Below are 16350 nucleotides of genomic sequence, written 5' to 3'. Positions count from 1 at the left end.
GAATGGTCTACTTCTGCACCTATTGTCTATTGTTATGGAAACAGCAATGAAGAATCCTTCAATGTCTGTGTGCGACAGTATGGACAGACAAACCTTCACTGCTGCCTTAAATGCCAGCAATGTAATGGACAGTATGTAAGTAAGAATATCCTTAGTGATCCAATTGCAAGACATATTTTGTGGGAAATGGTTTCTATGCATTATATTGAATTATCAAAACACTTCATAGGAGATTCCTAATTTGGCAAAGTAAGAAAGCAATATATCAACCTAAATAATCATTATATTGAATCTTAGAATGATTCCCATTGTTCTGCTGGTGCCCTCTTGCTATCTTGAGCAGTGATGGGTTGGAAAAGATTAACTGTCCAGCATCTTCCATTAAGGTGAAGGGTAAAAACGACAATGGAAATTAGGAGGGCAAAGAGGGTATGAGATGGATCTGGTAGGTAAGGTTACTGAAAATCACCAGAGGTTCTATAGCTATATTAGGATTAGAAAGATGGCTAAGGAGAAGGTAGGTCCCCCAGAGAAATGAGCAGGACTGCCTAAATATTGAACCGCAGGAGATGGGTGGGATTTTTAATAAATACTTCTTTTTTGTTTTTTTATGGGGAGAAAATCAAGGTTGTTCAAGAGAAAAGGGAAATAAGCAGAGATGTTTCAGAGGACATTCATACTACTAGAGAAAAGGTATTTGCAGCCTTACAGTGCAATAAGTTGCAGAAATCCTCAGGCCGTGACTGTCAGTGCTTCCTTGGACTTTGTGGGAGGTTAAAGAGGAAACTACAGAGATCCCTGCAGAGATATTTGTTCCATTGTTAGGCATGGTGAAGTTCCTGAAGACTGGAAGGTAGCTAATGTTGTTCCATTGTTTAAGACAGTTAGCAAGGATAAGACAGCAAACTGCAGGCCTGTTAGCCAGCCTTCAGTAGTGGAGAGGTTCCTGAATGTTGTTGTTAATAGCGAAGGAGATTATCATGGATTACAAAGGGATCTTGATCAGTTGGGGAAATGGGCCAAGGTGTGGCAAATGGATTTAAGTACAGGTAAGTGTGAGGTGATGCAGATTGGAAATTCAAAGCAAAGTAGAGTTTGCACTATGAATAGTAGGTTTTTAAGGAGTGTAATGGAACAGAAGGATCTATATTTCATTGAAAGCACTTTCACAGGTAGACAGAGTGCCTTCATCAGTCAGGGCACTGAGTATAGGAACTGTTTATGCTGCAGTTCTACAAGGTGTTGATGAGGCTGCACTTGAAATACTATATACAGTTTTGGCTGCCCTATTATAGAAATGATGTGGTTAAACTGGAAAGAGTGAAGAAAAGATGTACAAGGATGTCATCAGGAATAGAGGGACTGAATTCTGGGGAAAGGTTCACTGGGCAAGGTTTTTACTTCTTGAAATGTAGGGGAATGAAGGGCAACTGATAAAAATGTTTAAAATTATGAAGAGGCATAGATAGATTAATGCTGTTTTGTTTGGCTGTATGCGTGGGTTTTATGTATGGTTGAATGACAATTAAACTTTAAATTTAAAGGGGAAGATAACAGTCTTTACCCCAGGATTGTGGGATGCAAAACTAGGGAGTATAGATTTAGGGTAAAGTTTTAAGAGGGACCTGAGGATCAACTTCTTCATGAAGTGGTTGAGGCAGGTACATTAGTATCTTCTAAGAAACACTCCGATAGGTACCTGGAGGGGTGGGGCTTAGGAGGATAAGAGTCTAATTCAGGAAATTGGACTAGCTGAATGGGCTCCTTGTTCAGCATGGGACTCACTGGGCCGTGGACCTGTGTCTGTGCTGTAATGCTATATGACTCCCTGAATAACTAATCTTCTAAGCAGATTAAGTTGAGTTCATACTCATCAAAAAACTAATCTGCCTAATCCTGTTTTCTATCGAGAGGGTCTTAACCTTACCGGTGACAGTTCTATACATACATATCAGAGTATTGTTTAACTGTAATGAGAGTTTCCATCTCTATGCCCTTTCAGACATTGTTGCAGACTCCTCCCATCATCTCCTGGTTAATGCGTCCAGCAATTAATTTAAGTCAATGCTCCCTGACGTTTAATCTCTCAGGTAATGGAAATGGGTCCGTCCTATTTACTGCAGCTAAATCTCTCATTGTTTTGTGTACCTCCTTTGAGTGTGTCCTCATCCTCCTCTATTTCTAGCTTATTCTTTTATTCCTCTAGGGGTGTTTACAGTTCTAGTACAGCCTTTCTACTGTTATGTTGTGTGCCATAAAGAATAACATCCCATATGGCTTGCTAGTTTAAATTCCTTCAAACAGCACTAGCAAGACTAACAACAACAACACACAAAATGCTGGTGGAACACAGCAGGCCAGGCAGCATCTATAAGGAGAAGCACTTTCGACATTTCGGGCCGAGACCCTTCTGGTCCCCTTCCCATTGAGTTGCAACCTGCCTGACTCATGCAAAGCTTATCTTTCCCTGAGAAGAAGATGCCCTCAGAACCTCAAGTCCCTGTTCCTACACCTTTCCTTCTGCCTTTCATCAATAACACCTACAGATTTGCTGTCACGTCACACTTTAAGTAATCTGCAGATTTCTTTCAGCAGCCTATTTGTTAATCTCTTTCTTAATCCTTTGCATTTTACTTGTATGACCTCATCTGCTATTCTCCCTGATGCTGATATAGGCCTCAGTTTGGTTGTAACCCGTGGAACATTGTGGGGAAAGCTTGAAGTGTACTGTAGAGTTTTCCTTTAACCTGCCACAGAGTTCATTGAATTCATATCTTAAACCCTGTCAAGATCTTTGAATACTTTGTGATTGATGAGTTGAATCGAGAGCGGTTAAAAGTTAAGTGGTATCCTATCAAACTCATTTTGGCAAGCATTAAATGTCAACAGTTCATAAACAAAGTGAATTGGAAACGGAAAGCAGATCGTTTTTGGATCAGCACTAATATTTTTGACAAAAATATTACTTTAGTGGAAACAGTTTCTTCAGACACAATGTAGTTGTTACTTAAATTACCTTTCGAGATTTCAAATACAGACTCAATACACCAGAAACCTTAGTAGGTGTGTAAAAACCAGGTGCATGGCAACCATCACACAGGTGGAAACTTACTTGTTCCATAGTGGTTAAAATTATTTGGCATATGCATATGGAATCTTTGAAAAAATAGTTTATGTCAAATCTTAGAGTAAATAATTGGCATTCATAGCAATGTGAACAGTGTGTACAGTTAAACAGACTAAGCAAACTTTATTATCAATGTTTATCAACATTTTTCAGATTAGTTAAAATTATTTGTCACTAAAAAGGTTAGCGTTGGAGCTGGTGTCCCTAAGCCAGATGGTTCAAGAGTTATAAGAGCTATACAGTGAAATGATAACAAGTAAATGAGCTTGTTTGAGTTGGATCAAAATTGAACTCATTTACATCAATTGCCGTATTGAGGTCTGAATCTTTGCAACGCCAACCTTTTCCCATTACTTATAATAATAACTGGAATTTCTCAGAAAAAGTATTCCTCTTTAACAATAAAATGTGTCTGAAAGTTGCAATAATTTGGTTAACTGCAATTAGGACATATTTAATAGACTATTCCTCAGTGGTATAGAAGTCATCTCTGAAATGCACTGGTGTCACCTTCTATTTTCCTTTTCTATTTCTGAATTCCCATCCTTTCAGCCTCTGCACCGAGATCCTTCGTCCTTTGTTCTTCTGACCATACCTCTTACTGAATTTAATGTTTTACCAGCATTGCTGATTTCTGTCTTAAATTCACCTCCCTAAACAATCCTGCACATTCATTCCAATGACCATGAATCATGACCTACAATTTACCACTATAGTGTAGAGGGGAGTAAAGGTTAGTAAGAATCTGTAGGAGTACTAAGCTAAGGAGCAGTGGGAGAAGATTGCAGTGAAAGTCAGTGCAGGAGTCCAGTGCAAGGGCCTGGACCTCACAAGGGCAGTTAAGGTCAGTAAACATATTTTCATATCTATTCTCCCAAATATGCAAATAACTTTACACACTGATTCATGCTATATATCCCAACATCACCTCACATTTATCATATAGTAGTTCTATATAGTACTTCCACTCAAACTCATTCTAATATTATCATCCTTATATTTTAGCTCTAAAAGATGATATTTAAATATGACAGTCACATCATCCAAACAGACTTATTCATCCACTTTTTCTCTTGCAAGAGAAGAAAGCAATCAAAGGCAATATAACAACAGACAGGCAGGAGACGCAAAGCTGCCTTGGTTCTTTATTCTAGAGAAGAGATTTTGATAATTATTGAAGATGTTCTCGGGGAAACATACAGAAGAAATGTGGCAAATGTTCAGGATATGTGCATGAAGTTCTGCATAGGTACGTTCCAATGAGACAGGGGAAAGATGATAGGGTACAGGAAATGTGGTGTACAAAGGCTGTAGTAAATCTAGTCAAGAAGTAAAGAAGAGCTTACAAAAGGTTCAAAAAACTAGATAATGATAGAGATCTAGAAATTATAAAGCTAGCAGGAAGGAGCTTAAGTTTGAAATCAGGAGAGTCAGAAGGGGCCATGAGAAGGCCTTGGTGGTTAAATTAAGGAAAAACCCAAAGCATTCTACAAGTATGTGAAGAACAAAAGGATAAGACCTGAGAGAATAGGACCAATCAAGTGCGACAATGGAAAAGTGTGTATGGAACTGGAGGAGATAGCAGAGGTACTTAATGAATACTTTGCTTCAGTATTCACTATGGAAAAGGATCTTGGCGATTGTAGGGGTGACTTACAGCGGACTGAAAAGCTTGAGCATGTAGATATTAAAGGAGGGGGATGTGGTAGAGCTTTTGGAAAGCATCAAGATGGATAAGTCACCAGGACTGTATGAGATGTATCCCAGGGTACTGTGGGAGGCAAGGGAGGAGATGCTGAGCCTCTGGCAATGATCTTTGCATCATCAATAGGGATGGGAGAGGTTCCGGAGGACTGGAGGTTTGCGGATGTTGTTCCCTTATTTAAGAAAGTGAGTAGAATTAGCCCAGGAAATTATAGACCAGTGAGTCTTACTTCAGTGGTTGATAAGTTGATGGAGATGATCCTGAGAGGCAGGATTTATGAACATTTGGAGAGGCATAATATGATTAGGAATAGACAGCATGGCTTTGTGAAAGGCAGGTTGTGCCTTACAAGCCTGATTGAATTTTTTGAGGATGTGACTGATCACATTGATGAAGGTAGAGCAGTAGATGTAGTGTATATGGATTTCAGCAAGACATTTGATAAGATACCCCATGTAAGGCTTGTTGAGAAAGTAAAGAGGCATGGGATCCAAGGGGACATTGCTATGTGGATCCAGAACTGGCTTGCCCACAGAAGGCAAAGAGTGGTTGTAGATGGGTCATATTCTGCATGGAGGTCGATCACCAGTGGTGTGCCTCAGAGATCTGTTCCAGGACCCTTACTCTTTGTGATTTTATAAATGACCTGGATGAGGAAGTGGTGGGATGGGTTAGTAAATTTGCTGATGACACAAATGTTGGATGTGTTGTGGATAGTGTGGAGGTCTGTCGGAGGTTACAGTGGGACACTGATAGGGTACAAATCGGGACTGAGAAATGGCAGATGGAGTTCAACTCAGCTAACTGTGAGGCGGTTTATTTTGGTAGGTCAATTATGATGGCAGAATATACAAGGGATGATTGATAAATATGTGGCCTAAGGTAGAAGAAGATGAGTTATTAACTTCAAACTTTCTGTATTATCACTCAAAGAGTTGAACTGCACGTGCATGTAATGAGAGCATCTTGGACCGCCAGGTGATCCACAGCAGGGGTGATTGATAAGTTGGTGGCCTAAGGAAGAAGGAGATGAATTATACAGCTCTTCTCACATGCGCATGCAGTTCAACTCTGAGTGAAAAAGCTGAAACTTTAACTCACCTCCTTCTACCTTAGACCACAAGCTTATCAATCACCCCTGCTGTGGATCACTTCTGGAGGTCCAGGACACTGACTTCTACAAAGAATGGATCCGTATGCTCCACGACCGCTGGACTAAGTGTGTAAATGTAGGAAAAATAAATGAGCTAGGTTTTCTAAAATTGACTCCTTCTACCTTAGGCCACAAACTTATCAATCACCCCTTCTTGTATTAATGGTAAGACTCTTGGCAGTGTGGAGGATCAGAGGGATCCTGGGGTCCAAGTCCATAGGACACTCAAAGCTGTTGCACAGTTTGACTCTGTGGTTAAGAAAGCATATGGTGCATTGGCCTTCATCAATCGTGGGATCAGGTTTAGGAGACAAGAGGTAATGTTGCAGATATATGGGACCCTGGTCAGGCTCCACTTGGAGTACTGTGCTCAGTTCTGGTCGCCTCACTACAGGAAGGATGTGGAAACCATAGAAAGGGTGCAGAGGAGATTTAAAAGGATGTTGCTTGGATTGGGGAGCATGCCTTATGAGAATAGGTTGAATGAACTTGGCCTTTTCTCTTTGGAGCGATGGAGGATGAGAGGTGACCTGATAGAGGTGTATAAGATAACGAGAGGCATTGATCATGTGGATAGTCAGAGGCTTTTTCCCAGGGCTGAAATGGCTGGCATGAGAAGGCACAATTTTAAGGTGCTTGGAAGTGGGTACAGAGGAGATGTCAGGAGTAATTTTTTTACGCAGAGAGTGGTAGGTGTGTGGAATGGGCCGCCAGCAATGGTGGTAGAAGCGGATACGATAGGTTCTTTTAAGAGACATCTAGATAGGTAAATGGACTTAGAAAAATAGAGGGCTATGGGTAAACCTAGATTATTTCTAAGGTAGGGATATGTCCAGCACAGCTTTGTGGGCCAAAGAACCTGCATTGTGGTGTAGGTTTTCTAATGTTTCTATGTTTAATCCATGACCTCTCATTCTAATCTCACCCAACCTCAGTGTGAAAAAGCCTACTTGCGTTTATCTTATCTATACCCCTCATAATTTTGTATACCTCTATCAAATCTGCCCTCATTCTTCTATGCTCTATGGAATAAAGTCCTAACCTATTCAACGTTTCCTTATAACTCAGGTCCACAAGCATTGGCAACATCTTTGTAAATTTTCTCTGCACTCTTTGAATCTTATTGATTCCTTTTCTGTCAGTAGGTGACCAAACTGCACACAGTACTGTAAATTAGACCTCACCAAAGTCTTCAAGAAAACATGGCAGCACCTGCACTCAATACTTTGATTCATGAAGGCCAGCGTGACAAAAGCTGTCCTGGACTACATAAGGGTCATTACAAGGAAGTATGACAGCACCTCTTCTTTAGTAGAAGTTTGTGTACAGTTGTCATGCCACAAATTCTTTGACAAACATCTATAGATGAACAGTGAAGGACATCCTAGCTGATTCCATTATGGCCTGGTATGGAAATATCAATTCCCAGGAATAGAAAAAGCTACAGAAAGCAGTGCATACAGCCCAGTCTATCGCAGGAAAAGCCCTCCCCACCATTGAATATACTTACATGGAATGCTGCCTCAACAAAGCAGTATCCATTATTAAAAGCCCCCACTGTCTGGACCATGCATTCTTTTTACTATTACTATTGGGTAGAAGGTACAATAGCCTTAGGACCTATCCCATCAGTATAGGATCAGGAACAGTCCCCTGCAACCTCAGTCTTCTGAACCGGCATAGATAGTTTCATTCACTGCTACACTGAACTGATAGGATGATCTGTCAACTCACTTTCAAGGACTCTTTACAACTCATGTATTATATTTATTTATAGTTTGTCTTCTTTTGCACATTGGTTGTCTGTAAGTCATTATCTGTTCATGTATAGATTTTCATAAAATATTGCTGTATTTCTGTTTTCCTGGAAATACCCCCAAGAAAATGCATGTCAAGGCAGTATATGATAATACATATGTACTTTCATCATAGACTTACTCTGAACTTTGAGCTTTGTGTCGATGAGCAGTGATAGATATAGCAACACTCAGCAAAAATATATCCCAACTAGAAAAAGTGATTCCATGAGAAAGAATAACCAAGTGTGCTCACAAAAGTAGAGTGGTCAAAGATATTGTTAATCAAAAAGAAGGATACACAAATTTACACAGGCTAGGTGCTGGAGCAGAGGACTTGGTCTTTTTCAAGAACCAGCTACAAGCTTGTAAGCTTGCTCCCTTTTGTGCCTTTTATTTTTTAAATGTATTGTACCGTATTCCTGCCAAAAAACAACAAAGTTCATGATATATGAGAACAATAATAATTCTGATTCAGACAGAAGAATCTAATACATGAGAGAAAATTGTATGTAATATCAAAAGCAGCAGCAAGAGTTTCTCAGGATATAGAGAAAGAAAGTGGTCGGGCCTAGTGTGGGGCTTACAGAGAGTGAGGCTGGGAAATTAAAATCAGGAAACACAGAAATATACAGGATCATTACACCAATCATCTTCACTATGGAGAATGCAGCAAATATCCTGATGAAAATGGGTGGGGTAATTTCAAGAGCTTGCAAAAAAAAGCATAAGATACGAAATATTAGAAAATCTCTCAGGGCTAAACGTGGACAAGTTGACAAGTCGCCAGGACCTAATGGTCTGCATTCAAAGCTTTCCGAGAAAGTGTCTGCAGTGGTGGTGAACCCATTGGTTGACGTCTTTCAAAATTCAATGAATTCCAGCAGGATACTAATGGACGGAAAGGAGCAAGTAGACTCTTACGTTCAAAATGTGATGGATATTCACTCTGCAGGGTCAAGAGGCTTTTTGCAAAACTCAGCTTTTTAGCACAGCAAAGGAATCTGTTCAAAGTTTAAGAAGTTTATTGTAAATTTTAACCGGTATTATTTATCCATCCTCTTGAGAAGCAATACTGCCAGGTTCAGGAAACCTACTGTTGACTTAACTGAGACTGAAACCTAATCAGAAGCAACAATGTTGTCTATGTTAACCGAAGACTCCTGCCATCTGACCTGATCAATGCAATTGTAAAAACATCAGATACAGATGAGCTTGTCACAAAGTCACTGTCAAAAGAAAAATCTAAATATTAGAAGTCATAAGGGTGGGGTAGAGTTGCAGTGATAAAAGCATAAAGTCCACGCCTCAGTCTCGACCTGAGAAGGACCTCTTCACAGAGCCTTACTTTTTGTGACAAACAATATGTTCATCTGTAATTTATTGATATGGTTTTTTAACTTGTTAGGATTGTACGGTACGTGTTTCTTAGAATTATTTCTCAGACTAAATGTGTTCCATTTAAAATAAAATAACTTTATTTCATTTGGATGAAATTATCTCTGCTTTGGTTGGGAGGGGAGCTCACCACTCAAAGTAGTGATTATTGACAGCTAAAACGCTTTAGAAAAGCAGTTAAGTAAAATTGGTCTTTAAATTATAGGCTGATATAGTACAATCTCACTAAAGTGAGGGTACTTCTTGATAACCATAATTATAAGACTTAAGGTCGTGGATTAAGTTTAGGACTCTAGAACGGGTTCACTCAATATCATCACAGAAGAAAGATAAAAGGAAGGAAGCTACAGGCCAATTAAGTAAGCTTTTCTTGTTGGCAAGATACTAGAATATATAGTGAACCAAGAAATAATTAACTAATCATGTAGGAAATTTAAATATAAGTAAACCAAACTAGTGTAATTTGATGAAAGTTGAATCATGTTTGATATACTTACTTGAGTTCTTTATGATTGTACGAAGCAGAATAGATAGAGGGGAGAAGTAGTGCATTTGTGTTGTGTTTGGACTTCCAAAATTGACAAAGTGCCATGTGAATGTTCAGTGCATAAGTTATGATCTCATGGCATAGGAGGAAATATGTTAGCATAGATAGAAAACTGGGTATTACATAGGAAACAGTGTTGGAATAAATAGGTCATTTTTAGATTGGAAGGATGTAATGAGTGGACTGCCCCAAGGATTAGTTCATGACCTTTAATTATTTATGATTTATGTTCATGACCTGGAGGAAGAGGACATAATGTAAGATACCCAAGTTTGCTGATGATGTAACGACACTGTAGGTAGTAGGGCAAGCTGTGATAAGGATATATTATAATATATAGCAGACTGTATATTGCAAAAGTTTTGGAGTTTAGGTATAGGAAAGTACTCTTGCAGTTATACTAGGCACTGGTCAGGGTACACTTGGAAAACCACACAGAAATATGGCCTCTTTAGCTCAGTAATATTGGAGACTGTTGAAAGGACTCATTCTTGGATGAGTGCAGTGTTCTATCTAGAGACACTAAAAGGTTGTGTCTATTCCTCAGAGTTTAGAAGAACGAAGGACAGTTTTATTGAAACATATGCAATTCTTCAACTGATGCTAATTTGTTCAACAATCAAAACTCTGCTTTAATCTGTTTCCCTTGACTAGTTGAAAGTGGGCCCAATTTGTGTACAAAGTGTGTTACCTCAGGCAATATTTTCTGAGTTATAATTTGGAACAGTTTTCAATTCTGATGGCAACCTATAAAGTGAACATATTAATGTTTTTGTGATGAAAAGTCTAATTTAGGAAAATGCGGCGACATTAAAGCAAATGGAATAGCTAGGTAACTCCTTTTCAATAAAGCTCTATGAACGCTGGATAGAACTGTTCCACAACAGCACAATCTTAGCAGTATAAAAAAACGCTTTCCAAAGATAAATTGGGAATATGGAGTTTAAAATGAGCTTTGAATTGGCCCTATCTTCACCAGAACATGTGAACTAAAAAATTTCAGGATTAGACAATATTGCTATTGACAGTTCCTAACTATCACCTTCTTCTCCTGCAATGATAAAGTTGTAGTATTATTGCCAGAGTGGAAATAGTTTTTACCATATGTTAGCCATTACTGGAAAGGAAAATTCAGTAAAAACGTAGGCGATAAGTTAACTGCCAAAATAAAAATCAGGCCATTGAGCTACATGAGAAAGCAACGTACATTAGCTTTCACTGTTCTGAAACCATGATTGAAGCTCAGAGGTGATGGTTGAGCATCTATGTGGCCATTCTGTGTGATGTCTTGAGGGTTATGTTGGAGAGTTAAGCTGTTATTTGTAACATTCATCTGTCACAGACTAAGTCAGCTGTGAAGTACACAGCTGACTGACTGGCACGAGGAGATCAGAGCTGGCTGTGACTTGCTCTGGCTGACCTAACCTTGGAACTGACAGAAGGTTTTTGAATCATGCCAGGAAAAAAAAATACAGATAGGAATCCTAGAACTAATTTAACTTTATGCTGAAGCATGAAATAACTTGGCTAATTGAATTAAGATATCTAAAGTCCCAAGTCAATGGCTCAAATCAATTTCTAAGGTAGATTGCAGAAATATAAGACCACAAGACCATAAGGGATAGGAGCAGAATTAGGCTATTTGGCCTATCGAATATGCTGTGCCATCTCATTACAGCTGAATCAATTTTCCTCTCAGCCCCAGTCTCCTGCTTCCCACACCCCTCCCCCATATCCCTTAATGCCTGACCAATTAGGAATCTATCAATCTCTGCCTTAAAGACTTGACCTACATATGCTACCTGTGGCAAAGAATTCCACAGATTCACCACTCTCTGGCTAAAGAAATTTCTCTGCTTCTCTGTTCTAAAAGAACACCCCTCTATTCTGAGGCTGTGTCCTCTGGTCTTAGACTCTCCCACTATAGGAAACGTCATTACCATATTCACTCTATCAAAGCTTTTCGCCATTCAATAGGTCTCAATTAGGTCATGACTCATTCTTCTGAATTCTAGTGAATAGAGGCCCAGAGCCATCAAAAGCTTTCCAATTATCAAGCCAATCAATCCTGGAGTCACTTTCATGAACCCTTTCTAATTTCAGCACATCCTTTCCAAGATAAGGGTCCCAAAACTTCTCACAATATTCCAAGTAGGCCTCACTAGTGCTTTATAAAGTCTCAACATTACATCCTTGCTTTTATATTCTAGTCCTCTTGCAATAAATGCTAACAATCCAATTGCCTTCCTCACTACGGACTCAAACTGCGAATTAACCTTCAGGGAATCTAGCACAATGTCTTCCAAGTCCCTTCCCTTTGTGCCTGAGTTTCTTTTTATTTTCTCTCCATTTAGAAAATAGTCAACCTTTTCATTTTTTCTACCAAAGTGCATGACCATACATTTCCCGACACTGTATTCCATCAGTCACTTCTTTGCCCATTCTCCTAGTCTCTCTAAGCCCTTCTGTAGCCTCTCTTCTTCCTCAAAACTACCTGCCCCTCTACCTTCATATCATCTACAAACTTTGCAACAAAGCCATCAATTCCATCATCCAAATCATACATATAACGTAAAAAGAATCGGTCCCAACACAGACCTGTGTGGAACACGACTAGTCACTGGCATCCAGCCAGAAAAGGCTCCCTTTATTCCCACTCTTTGGCTCCTGCCAATCAGCCACTGCTTTATCCATGATGTAATATTCCCTGTAATAACATGGGTCTGTAGCTTGTTAACGTGTGGCACCTTGTCAAAGGCCTTCTGAAAATCCAAGTACACAATATCAACCGATTCTCCTTCATCTATCCTGTTTGTTATTTCTTCAAAGAATTCCAACTGATTTGTCAGCCAAGATTTCCCCTTGAGGAATCTATGCTGACTAAGGTCTATTCTGTCATGTGCTTCCAAGTACCCTGAGAACTCGCCCTTAACAATCGTTTCCAACATCTTCCCAAGCACTGACTTCACACTAACTGGCCTATAATTTCCTTTTTTTTGCCCCTCTCCTTTCTTGAAGAGTGCAGTCATATTTGGAATTTTCCAACCTTCGAGAACTATTCCAGAAAATAGTGATTCTTGAATGATCATTACTAATGCCTCCACAACCTCTTTCAGAATCCTGTGGTGTACAAAATCTAGTCTGGCACACTTACCTACAGACCTTCCAGTTTCTTAAGAGGTACTCTCATTGATGCTCTGCTGTCGTCCCTGCCAGTGTTCTTTTTTAATCAATTCTGGTCAACTCCAAAAACAGAGGCCAATTCTGGCAGCTCATTCCACACTTTGAGTTAAGAAGATTCCCCTCATGTTTTCCTTAAATATTTCTCCAATCACCTTTAACCCACCACCCCTAGTTGTAGTCTCACACAACCTCAGTGAAAAAAGCCTGCTTCCATTTATCCTATCTCTACCCCTCATAATCTTGTATACCTCTGTCAAATCTCCTCTCAATTGCCTGCGTTCTAGGGAATAAAGCTCTAACCTATTCAATCTTTCCTTATAACTCAGCTCCTCCAGTCCCAGCAACATCCTTGTAAATCTTTTCTGTACTCTTTCAATCTTATTTACATCTTTCCTGTGGGTTTGTGACCAAAACTGCTCATACTACTGCAAATTAGGCCTTGTCAATGTCTTGTACAACTTCAATATAATGCCCCAGCTCCTGTACTCAGTTCTAAAATATATGAAGACCAAGGAGCCAAAAGCTTTATTATTGGCCCTGTCTACCTGTGATGCAACTTTCAATGAATTATGGACCTGTTTTCCCAGATTCCTTTATTTCACCACACTCCTCAATGCCCTACCATTCGCTGTATAAGACCTACCCTGATTGGTTCTGTGAAAGTGGACCACCTCACACTTGTCTGCATTAAATTCCATCCTCCATTTTTCAGCCCATTTTTCCAGCTGGTTCAGATCCCACTGCAAGCTTTGATAGTCTTCCTCGCTGTCTACTACACCTGCAATATAGGTGTCATCTGCAATTTTGCTGATCCGGTTAATCACATTATCATCTAGATCATTGATATAGGTGATAAACAACAAATAGAGGGCATATAATTTTTCAAAAATTAGTGGGGAGTCAGAACTTTGAAAAACCAACAGAAGGCAACTAAACAGGATATAGGGAGACAAAAGATGAAACAGGAAGGTAAACTATCCAATAATGTAACAGAGGATACCAAAAGATTGTTTTTCAGATATATAAAGAGTAAAAGAGAGGCAAGAGTGGATATCAGATCACTGGAAAATCATGCTGCAGAGGTAGTAATTGGGATCGAAGAAATGGCAGATCAAGTTACTCGGTGTTTTGCATCAGTCTTCAATATGGAAGACACTAGCAGCATGCTGGAAGTTTGAGAGCGTTGGGGGAAGAAGTGAGTGTAGTTACTATTACTAAGGAGAAGTTGCAAAGATACAATGAAAGGCAGAGGAGCAGATAGCATTGAGGAAGCAGGGAAGCAGAGGGAGAATGGGCAAAGAAGTGGCAGATGGAATATAGAGTAGGGAAGTGTGTGATCATGCATTTTGATAGAAGGAATAAAGACATAGTCTATTTTCTAAAAGGGGAGTAAATTCAAACATCAGTGGTGTAAAGGATTTGGGAGTTTTTGTGGAAGATTCTCGACATGATAACTTGTAGGTTAAGTCAGTGGTAAGCAAGGCAAATGCATTGTTAGCATTCAGTAGTGGGGGACTGGAATATCAGATCAAGGATGTCATGTGAAGACTTTGTAAGGCTGCATAGAGAACTGTGAGCAGTTTTGGGCCCCTGATCAAGGAAAACATATGCTTGTGTAGAAGAGGGATCAGAGGAGGTTCACAAGAATGATTCCAGGAATGAAAGGGTTATTGTATGAGGAATGTTTGATGGTTCAGGGCCTGTACTCACTGGAGTTCAGAAGAATGAGGGGGGATGTCATTGAAACCTATCAAACACTGAAAGACCTATACAAAGTGGATGTGGAAAGGATTTTTCTGTAGTAGGTGAGTCTAGTACCAGAGGGTACAATCTCAAAATAGAGAGACTTCCATTTGGATCAGAGATGAGGAGGAATTTCTTTAGTCAGAAGTTGGTGAATCTGTGCAATTCATTGCCACAGACAGCTCTGGAGGTCAAGTCAATGAGTATATTTAAAGCTCAGGTTATAGGTTCCCGATTAATCAGGGTGTCAAAGGTTACAGGAAATGGCAGGAGAATGGGGTTGAGAGAGATAAAATATCAGCCATGATGGAATGGCAAAGCAGACTCAATGGGCAGAATGGCATAATTCTGTATCTATCCCTTATGGTTTTAATGCAACTATCTAATTAATCATGTGGCAGCCACTCATTGCATAAGAGGACACAGAAAGGGTCAAGAAGTTCAGTTGTTCAGACGAAACATCAGAATGCAGAAGAAATGTGATCTAAGTGACTGAGGGGGGAATGCTTGCTGGTGCCAGGTGGGGTGGTTTGATTGTTTCAGTAACTGCTGATATCCTGGGATTTTTAAGCAGAACAAGACAGTTTAATAGAGAATGGTGTGACAAACAAAAAGTACATTTATTATCAAAGTATATATAAATTATACAAACTTGAGATTCATCTCCTTACAGGCAGCCAGAAAACAAAAACACAAGAGAACTCATTAACAAAGGACTAACAGACACCCAATGTGCAGAAAGAGGGAAAAAACATCCGGTAAGCAGAAGCTCTGTGGGTGAAAGCGCTTTGTTATTGAAAGACGACAGAGGAGAATGGCCAGACTGGTTCAAGCTGACAGGAAAGCGACTGTCAAATATAATTTGCAGAAGAACATCTCTGAACACACAACTCCTCAAACCTTGAAGTGGGTGGACTATAGCAGTATATCACGAGCCTACACCCATGGCCACTTTATTAGGTACGTGAGATACCTACTAAAGTGTCCACTCAGTGTAGTTCTTCACAGACTTTCCTACTTTTCGGAAACATGAATAGATATCTACAGATTAGTTGATAAACTTCTCTGATTATATGATTATGGTTTGTAAAACACGCTATTTTACACTCCTCAAGAACAAGTATGTTTTGACACAAAGTTTGCTGCAGCATTTTGCTGTATAGAGCAAATACTGTATAGAGGGGAATAAATAGTCAATGTTTTGAGCCAAGACCTTTCAACAGGACTGGAAAGGAAGACGGCAAACGCCAGAATAAGCAGGTGGCAGGAGGGGAAAGAGTTTAAGGTGGCAGGTGATAGCTGAGACCAAGGTAGGTGGGTGGGGGAGAAGGATGAAGTAAGAAGCTGGGCAATGATAGGTGCAAGAGGTAAAGGGATGAAGGAGAAGGAATCTATTAGGAGAGGACGGAGAACTATGGAAGAAAGGGAAGGAAGAGAGGAACCAGAGGGATGTGATGGGTAAGTGAGAAGAAGAGAAAGGATGAGAGGACAAGCAGAATGGGGAAATGAAAAAGAGAGATGGAGGGAAGGGGGAATATTACCAGAAAATGGAGAAATCAATATTCATGTGATTGAGTTAGAGGCTATCCAGACAGAATGCGAAGGTTGCTCCACCAAACTGAGCGTGGCTTCAGCACTGGAAAAGATGAGGCCATGGACAGACATGTCAGAATGGAATGGGAGGTCAAATTGAAGTGG

The sequence above is a fragment of the Hypanus sabinus genome, chromosome 4, assembly GCF_030144855.1.
Source record: "Hypanus sabinus isolate sHypSab1 chromosome 4, sHypSab1.hap1, whole genome shotgun sequence".
Taxonomy (NCBI): Eukaryota; Metazoa; Chordata; class Chondrichthyes; order Myliobatiformes; family Dasyatidae; genus Hypanus; species Hypanus sabinus.
The sequence above is the reverse complement of the archived record's forward strand: the minus strand, read 5'-3'. Positions refer to the sequence as shown.